The sequence below is a fragment of the Muntiacus reevesi genome, chromosome X (assembly GCF_963930625.1).
Source record: "Muntiacus reevesi chromosome X, mMunRee1.1, whole genome shotgun sequence".
Taxonomy (NCBI): domain Eukaryota; kingdom Metazoa; phylum Chordata; class Mammalia; order Artiodactyla; family Cervidae; genus Muntiacus; species Muntiacus reevesi.
The window spans coordinates 134,796,094-134,805,742 of record NC_089271.1 but is presented as its reverse complement, the minus strand read 5'-3'; the positions used below and the strand labels follow the sequence as shown (position 1 = coordinate 134,805,742).

Sequence of the window (9,649 nt, the reverse complement as noted above, 5' to 3'; positions counted from 1 at the left end):
GGTCCAGTTTAGTTCACTGTTACCCAGGATGTTGATGATTATTCTGTCATTAAGTTAGTAAAAATATAAAGTAGAGCTAATAAGTTAATATGAATACAGAAAGTCCCAGTGTAGTCACTAAGAAAATAAAACTTAAACTATATCATTAAGGCAAGACAAATGCTACACTGAAAAATTTCATTTACAAATGAAGGCAATAAAGATAAAAAGAGGGACAAAAAACATGAATTTTGGAAAAAATAAAATAGCCATAAATTTGATCATATTAATAATGATGCAAAATCCTAGTCTGGATGAAGCACAGTCTGGAATCAAGATTGCCAGGAGAAATATCAATAATCTCAGACACACATGTGACACCACCCTTATGGCAGAAAGCGAAGATGAACTACAGAGCCTCTTGATGAAAATGAAAGAGAAGAGTGGAAAAGCTGGCTTAAAATTCAACATTCAGAAAACTAAGATCATGATATCCGGTCCCATGACTTCATGGCAAATAGATGGGGAAACAATAGAAACAGTGAGAGACTTTATTGTTATTATTATTATTTTTGCTCCAACATCACTGCAGATGGTGACTGCATCTATGAAATTAAAAGACACTTGCTCCTTGGAAGAAAAGCTATGTCCAACCTAGGCAGCATATTAAAAAGTAGAGACATTATTTTGCCAACAAACGTCCGGTCAAAGCTATGGTTTTTCCAGTAGTCATGTATGGATGTGAGAATTGGACTATAAAGAAAGCTGAATGCCCAAGAATTGATGATCTTAAATGTGGTGCTGGAGAAGACTTTTGAGAGTCCCTTGGACTGCAAGGAGATCAAACCAGTCAATCCTAGAGGAAATCAGTCCTGAATATTCACTGGAAGGGCTGAGGCTGAAGCTGAAACTCCAATACTTTGGCCACCTGATGCGAAGAACTGACTCATTGAAAAAGACCCAGATGCTGGGAAAGATTGAAGGAGGGAGGATAAGGGGATGACAGAGGATGAAATGGTTGGATGGCATCACCGACTCAATGGCCATGAGTTTTAGCAAGCTCTGGGAGTTGGTGATGGACAGGGAAGCCTGGAGTGCTGCAGTCTATGGGGTTTCAAAGGATCAGACACAACTAATTGACTGAACTGAACTGAATAATTATGTAAATTACGAATGAATTGAACAATCTAATCAAAAAGCAAATATTCTGAGACTAGATAAAAAACAAAGATAAAACTATATGCTCTCTACAGGAGGCATAATTTAGAGTCAAAGATATACATTTTAAATGAAATGACTGAAAAATACACATAATGCAAACATCAACCAAAGGGAGAATTGGGTATACTGTACTAAGGAAAAAAAAGATTTTTATTAAAAATTGATACTAGGGGTAAAGAAGGACATTTCATAATGATAAAAAGGGGACTCTATTAGGAAGACATAATAATTATATATGCACCTAACAAAACAACAGAAAAATGCATGGAGGAAAAAAAAACTGATAGAATTGAAGAAAGAAATAGACAGTTCAACAATAATTGCTATACTTTACTAATCCACTTTCGATAATGGATAGAAAGACTAGCAGAAGATCAACAATGAAATAGAGATCTTGAAGGAGAATAGAAACCAGATGGACCTAACAGATATCTAAAGAGCAGTTTATCCAGTACAGGATATGCATTCTTCTTAAGGGTGCAGGGAACATTCTCTAGAATACCCTATATTCTAGGACATAAGACAAACCTAAATAAATATTAAAGGGTTCAAGCCATATCAAATCCATCCTCTGAATATAATAAAATTGGAAAACAAAACATCTTGAGAAACAGACAAATATGTGGAAGTTAAACAGCATACTCCTAAATAATCAAAGGGTCAAAGAAAGAATCACAAGAGAAAGTAGAAATACATTTGGCTCTTCAACAGTGCGGGGTTTAGGGCAACCACATTTTCTGCAGTCAAAAATCCATATGTAACTTGTAGTTGGCCCTCTATGTGGTTCTTCCAAATCCGTGATTTCACCTCTGCAGATTCAACCAGCTGCAGATGGTGGAGTGCTGTAGAGTTTACTGTTGAAAAAAAATCTTTGTATAAATGGACCTACACAGTTCATATGTCTGTTGTTCAAGGATCAACTTTACTTTGAGAAGAATGAAAGAGAAAACACACCACACCTATGTGAGGGGATGTAGCAAACTAAACTCAAATAGGCAGTCATAGTAAACAATTAATTCTAGAACAAAATTAATGGAATAGAGAATAGGAAAACCACAGAGATACACAACAAATTAAAATTTGGTTATTTAAAAAGGTTAATGCTGCTGCTGTTGCTGCTGCTAAGTCGCTTCAGTCGTGTCTGACTCTGTGCAACCCCATAGACGGCAGCCCACTAGGCTCCCCCGTCCCTGGGATTCTCCAGGCAAGAACACTGGAGTGGGTTGCCATTTCCTTCTCCAGTACATGAAAGAGAAAAGTGAAACTGAAGTCGCTCAGTCGTGTCCGACTCTTCGGGACCGAATGGACTGCAGCCTACCAGGCTCCTCCATCCACGGGATGTTCCAGGCAAAAGAGTGCTGGGGCGGGGTGCCATTGCCTTCTCTGAGAAAGGTCAATAAATTGACACAACTTTAGCGATGTGATCAAGGGAGGAAGAAGACTCAAATTACTAAAATTAAGAATAAAAATGAAAAATTGCTACGAACTTTAGAGAAATAAATATAATTGTAAAGGAATACCATGATGCTAGTTAGAAAATTTAGATGAAATGGACAAATTTCTGAAAATACACAAATGACTGAAATTGACTCAAGAAGAAAATGAAAATCTGAATAGCAAGAGATAGAATTAGTCATTTTTAAACTTTTTGCCCAGCCCACCTCACAAAAGTCCCCCCTTACCCTACCTAGATCCCGATAGCCTCGCTGCTGAACTCTGCCAAATATTTAAACCAAAAATCATGCTAATTCTCCACACATACATACTAAATGTGTCCATAGAAGTGGAAAGAAACATTTCCCAACTCATTCTATGAGGCAGTATTACTCTGATGACAAAACTAGAGGTCAGTTATTTTGTAGAATTCTCCACAATTTTGCTCCATCCAGTATTTGCTCATGACAAATTTCATGTTTTGCATCTTTGACAGGAAAATGACAGAAATGATACTGTGTTCATATAATCTCATTCTATCAGGTGGTTCATGATTTCAGTGTGTCCCAATATTGATGATATTCACTTGGGTCACTTGATTAAAGTGGTTGCTGACAAGATTTTCCACTGTCAAGTTACTCTCCCCTATCTTGTATTTTAAAAATTTTTTGTATTTTAAAATATATAAATATTTTAAGCCTCACCAAAATTAGATGTATTCATTTATTTGTGCCTATTTGATTAAGGCTCTCTTATTTTACTTAATGATTCAAGATCTGTCACTATTGTTATTTACTTTGAAGTTCACATTGTTCCAGCCTCAGACAGTGAAAACCTCCTTAAGCCTGGCTCTCTGTCCTTTTGACATCTCCCCGTCAGTCTCTGAAAAATTTGATGCTTTTGGTACAAGATATTCCAGGCTCATCTTGTACTTTTCCTGTCCTATCCATGGAATTAACAATTTCTCCAAGAAGCCTCAAGTATTTTTAGTGGAAAATGAAATTTAGAATCCAATATATGAGATCTGTATGTACTCATTATTTCCCAGTTCTGACATGGTGTTGGAAGTGTACATGTGTGTGCATGCCTGTGTGTGTGTGTATCTTCCTGATATAGCTCAGACTCTGATATCACAAAATGCTGGATTGTCCCCAACTCATGTGAATACCTTTCTCAACATATCCGGGCTCTGACACCCTCTCCAGGCAACCCTTATATAAACATACCCCCTCGCCCTGCTTGGGCTCTGATACTCTGCACTGGCACACCCCCATGTGCAGACACTCTCCTTGTTCCACTCAGTCTCTAACTGCCCACTCAGAGCCGGCCCACCTCCATCCATGGATGCCCTCCTCACTTTGCTTGGCCTCTGACTTTCTACACAAATCTGCCTCCTCCTTGTGGATTTTGTCTTCTCTGGACTGAGGCTTTTACTCTGTATGCCTGGCCAGCTTCCTATTTAATATCCTCCGGGCTAAACGGACTCTTGTAGCAAGCTGCTGTGCCCTGTGAATGTCTCCTAATCCCACTTTGGCACTGACTGCCCATTACATGTCCTAGCATGGACATCGTTTTTTCCTTACTCAAATTCTGACATCTCTGCTACACATGCTACACCCTATTTGAGTTCTGACTCCCCATACTAGGCTACTCTGACTGCATGGATATCCACTTCACCCCTATTTCACTTCTAACATCTCACTCTGGCCCATTATGCCTCCATGACCCCTGTCATGGATATCTGTCTTGATTGATCTCATCTAATCGGTTGTGATGAGTTTCTCAGCAAGAGGGAGAAGGGGAAGAGAGAGGGGGTTCTTGAAATGAATTTTGAAGCATAAGTGAGCGTTGCAATCAAAGATAGATAAACCACATTTCAAGTAGGGAACTTAATATGTGAAAAATGGGGTATAGAAAAATAATTCTTCAAGTTTATATTTTTTTCCCCAGAGGGTTACTACATAATGCATCAACATTAGTTGATGAAGAAACTTCCTTCTCCAGTGTAAAATGACACCTTCTACCTTTATCATATTCTTAATGAGTATGTGTGTCTATGTATCTTAGTGCATTTGGGCTGCTATAACAAAATACCAGGCATAGAGGTGCTTGTGAATAACAGAAATTTATTTCTTACAGTTCTGGAGGCTAGAGGTATAAGATCAGATAGCAGTATGGCCAGATGAGGGTCCTTTTCTGAATTGCAGACTTCTTTCCTATAGGAAGTCTCCTGCGTATGAACAAGTTCCATTCTGAGAGTTCACTTTTAAGCCCAATTTGTTCATAAGTCCAGCAAAGTTAGCCTTCGTACCCAAATAACAGAATCGGCTGTATACTACTCCTTTTTTAAAAAATTAATTTTTTTATTGAAGGATAATTGCTTTACAGAATTTTGTTGTTTTCTGTCAAACCTCAATATGAATCAGCCATAGGTATACATATATCCCCTCCTTTTTGAACCTCCCTCCTATCTCCCTCCTCTCTAGGTTGATACAGAGACCCTGTTTGAGTTTCCTGAGCCATACAGCAAATTCCCGTTGCTTTCTACTTTACATATGGTAATGTAAGTTTCCATGTTATTGTTTATATCCATATATCATCTATATCTATATCTCTCTCTATATATATCTCCATATATACTCTTTACTCCGTATATCTCACTCTCTCTTCCCCTCTTCCCATGTCCATATGTCTATCCTCAATGTCTGTTTCTCCACTGCTGCCCTGTAAATAAGTTCTTCGGTACCATTTCTCTAGATTCCATATATATGGGTTATGATATTTCTCTTTCTCTTTCTGAGTTACTTCACTCTGTATAATAGGTTCGAGGTTCATCCACCTTATTAGTGAATTGAAATTCACTCAGTTGTGTCCAACACTTTGCGACCCCATGGACAATACAGTCCATGGAAACTTCTCCAGGCCAGAATACTGGAGTAGGTAGCCTTTCCTTTCTCCAGGGGATCTTTCCAGCCCAGGAATCGAACCCAGGCCTCCTGTATTGCAGGCAGATTGTTTACCAGCTGAGCCACAAGGGAAGCTGATCCACCTTATTAGAACTGACTCAACTTTTGGAACTGACTCCTTTTTATGACTGAGTAATATTCCATTGTGTATAAGCACCAGAACTCCTTTATCCATTCATGTGTTGATGGACATCTAGGTTGCTTCCATATTCTAGCTATTGTAAATAGTGCTGGAGTGAACAATGGGATACATGTGTCTTTTTCAATTTTTGTTTCCTCAGGGTATATGCCTAGGAGTGGGATTGCTGGGTCATAGGGTATACTGCTCTTTTACACGTGCTTTCAGACATCCTGGGCTAGAAATCAACGTAGGGTTCTAATGTACTCTATACAGCACTGTGCTGTAAAATACACAAAAGCACAACCACTTGTAGAGGATGCACGCATGTGACAATGTCCACCAGATACGTGAATTAACTTACGTGACTGGACATGGGAATGCAAGTTCGAATCTTTGAAATTTCAGTTTGAAGATTCCTGTGTAAGGGACTTACTGTGTTCTCACATGGCAAAAGGAGCTTTGGAGCTCTGTGAGTTCTCTTTGTAAGAGCATTAATCTCCGTTCTTGAGGGTTACACCCTCATGACCTAAATATCTCCCTAAGGCCCCACCTTCTAATATCATCACACTGGACATTAGGTTTACAACATGAATTTTGGGGGGTGCCACATTCCGACAAATGCTGTATGTGTGTGTATTTGAGTTGATGTCTGCTTTCACGTCTTACCTCATGAGCTGTAAGTCTAACCATGTACCAGTACTAGTCGTATACCAGTACTTCTCTATGTAAGCATGTAGGCTATCCATACGCTTTAAAATCTAGTAAGGAAACCTTCATGCTCATTCATCTTCTTTTTCAGAAGTGCCCTGCCTCTTAGAACATTTTTATTTTTCCACATATATTATAGAATTAGCTTATTTCTCATACCAATCATATTAGTATTTTTGTGGAAATCTCATCATAACTTCAGAATAATTTGGGGACAATTGATACCTGTATAAAATCTTTTCATACTCCCAAAAGATACATCTTTCCATTTTATCGTGCATTTCATTGTGTTTTTCAGTAGGATTTCAGAATTTTCTTCAAATAGCTATTGCATATTTGTTCTTAAATATATTCTTAATGTTTATCTGTTTCTAGCTATTATAAATGGTGTCTTCCATTATAAATGTAACTGGTTGTTAGTGTGTAGGAAGACTGTTCTGTACATTATTATTTTTACCCAGCCATCTAGCTTAATTTCCTTAAGATATAGCTGTCCCTCAATATTTGTGGGAGATTGGTTCTAAGACACCACCGCCAAAGATCAAATACCCAAATCCACAGATGTTCAAGTCCCTTATAATAAGTAGCATAGCATTTTAGTATTTGCATATAAACTGCACATATCTTGTCATAGACTTTAAATCATCTCTAGATTACTTATAATACCTAATACAATGTAAATGACATGTCAAAGTTGACAGCATGTGGTAAATTTGAATTTTGATCTTTGGAAATTTCTGGAACTTTTTTGAATAAATATTTTTAATCCACACTTCGTGAATTCCTGCGTGCAAAACCCATGGATAGGAAAGGGTGACTGCATAGAGTACTTTTCTTTGAAGTCTCCTGTCATCAGCAAATAATGTTAATGTTGCCTCCACTGCTCTATGTTTTAAAAAAAAACTTTAAAAAGCCTTAGAATGATTTTACTAACAAAACAGCGAAGATAGCTGCTGTGTATCAGAAAGCTCCAAAATATCACACATATTGTTATACACTAGAGTGCCTACTTTGTTTCTAAGATTTTTTTCCTATTAAGATTTTCTTAGTTTTTACCCAATGTCCTTTTTCTGATCCAGGAACCCATCCCAGATCCTACATTGTATGTAGCAGATGTCTCTTTAGGCTCTTCTTGGATGTGACAATTTCTCAGACTTCCTTTATTTTTCACAACCTTGATAGTTTTGAGGAGTACTAGTCAGATATTTTATAAAATGTTCCTCAACTTGGATTTGTCTGATGCTTTTCCTATTAGCCTAGGACTATGGATTTTTTGGGGGGTCTTCCTTGTGGTTCAATTGGTAAAGAATTCACCTGCATTGGGGGAGACCTGGGTTTGATCTCTCGGTTGGGAAGATCTCCCTGAGAAGGGAAGGCTACCCACTCCAGTATTCTGGCCTAGAGAATTTCATGGACAGTATAGTCCATGGGGTTGCAAAGAGTCAGACATGACTGAGTGACTTTCATTTTCACTTTCACTTCACGGGTTTGTGGGGAGGAAGACTGCAGAGATGGAGTGTCCTTTTTTTAACCACATGATTCAATCTACATGCCTTATCCCTGGTAATGTTGACCTTGACCACTTGGCTGAAATATCGTTTGTCAGGTTATTCCACTGTCAAGTTACTCTTTTTCTCCCTCTCCATATTGTTGTATTTTTTGGAATGAAGTCACCATGTGTAACTCATTCTTAAGGAATAGGGAGTTACACTCCACCTCCTTGAGAGCACAATTACCTAAGTCAATTATCTGAAATTCTTCTGCATGGGAAATTGGTCTATTCTCTCACATGTATTCAATCATTTCAGATTTTGGGAGTATCATTTCTCTTAAACCTTTCAGCTAAGAAGTTAAAGAAATATATGTATGTATGTTCATGTGCCATCTATTTAACTGTTCAAGTATGCATGTGTAACAATATCAGGATTGTTAACCTGTACCCCTACGAGAAACAACACTATCAACTAGATTACACTGCTTTTATATTTTAGTTTCAGTCTTGCAAACTCCATTCATTTCCAAAGTTACTTAAGTCAGGGGATCTTAGTGAGGTGGTTTCATACATTTGTAATATAATTCCATTCTTTAGTCAAATTCTGCATTCCATTCTTGATGTCAAAGTTTTTAAAAATATACATGCATTGATTTAATGGTGTGCTGTAAGGTTCTTCCAATTTTCACAAATATGTAGTGTCACGTATTTTCCATAACATCATACAGAATAGTTTCACTGCCCTAAAACAGCCTCTATGCCTGGAGATGGAAATGGCAACCCACTCCAATATTCTTGCCTGGGAAATCCCAGGGATTGAGGAGCTGGTGGGCTACTGTCCATGGGGTCTCAAGGAGTCAGACACGACAGCGACTGAGCACAGTCATTTTTAGGAACAGTGCAGCCACACAAAACACATCAGTGGCTTCTAGTTTGTGGCCTCTGGTTTAATATCTTACTTTCCCACTTGTCCCTCTGCTCCATAGGGGCACATGCCCATGGGCCTGCTCTGCTCAGCCCAGGGTCTGGATTCAACAAATGGAATAATGAAAATCGAAGATGGAACCACCCTCCCGGGAGAGCACCAGGTTGAGAAAGAATACACTGGCATGGAAATGGCATTCTGTCACTCCCTCTTCTTCTGTCAGTCCTCTTTTTCAATTGCCCTCTGGGAATGTCGCCATTTCCCTTTAAGCCCTACTCCCAATTGACCCCCACAAGCCTCCTTACCCTCTGCCCTGAAGTCATCACAACGACCACGTGGGTTCTGGCTGAGGCGGGGCCCATTGTGACATCACCAAGGGCCAAGCTTGGCTGGTCCTCAGTCTCCAGGTGCCAGCGCAGACCAGCACACCAGGAGCTGTTTCCTCTCGGCTCACCATGTGGTCCATCCAATGGTTCCTGTGCTTTTCCATGGCCGTTACCTATGTCGACGGCTTAATGTTTACTTCCCTGAGAGAGACAGCCGAAGAACTCCAGCGTCAGGTGCTCTGCGGAGGACACTGTTTAATTCAGCAGAATCAACCAGAGCATGCCCAGGACTGGCTTAAGATGGTGTTACTCGGGCTTTTCTTCATTGTGCTCATGTACCTGACAGTGAAGTTGACAGGAGAGAGTGGTGAGAGTAATGTGCAGACTCCTCCTGCCTGTCAGGGTGGTTCATTTGGCTCTCTGGGACAGAAAAAGAAAAAGGCCTCCCCAGACAAGGACTATATGTTCGCTACCTTA

At 39.2% G+C, this 9,649-nt stretch overlaps 1 long non-coding RNA gene across 1 annotated transcript; it reads left to right on the top strand.

Moving 5' to 3' along the window:
* Positions 1-5,118: 5,118 nt before the first annotated feature.
* On the top strand, positions 5,119-9,270 carry LOC136153533 (uncharacterized). The gene is made up of 3 exons (XR_010660411.1): positions 5,119-5,197; positions 8,238-8,293; positions 8,908-9,270. It is a non-coding gene; the product is annotated as an uncharacterized lncRNA (long non-coding RNA).
* The last annotated feature ends 379 nt before the right edge of the window (positions 9,271-9,649 follow it).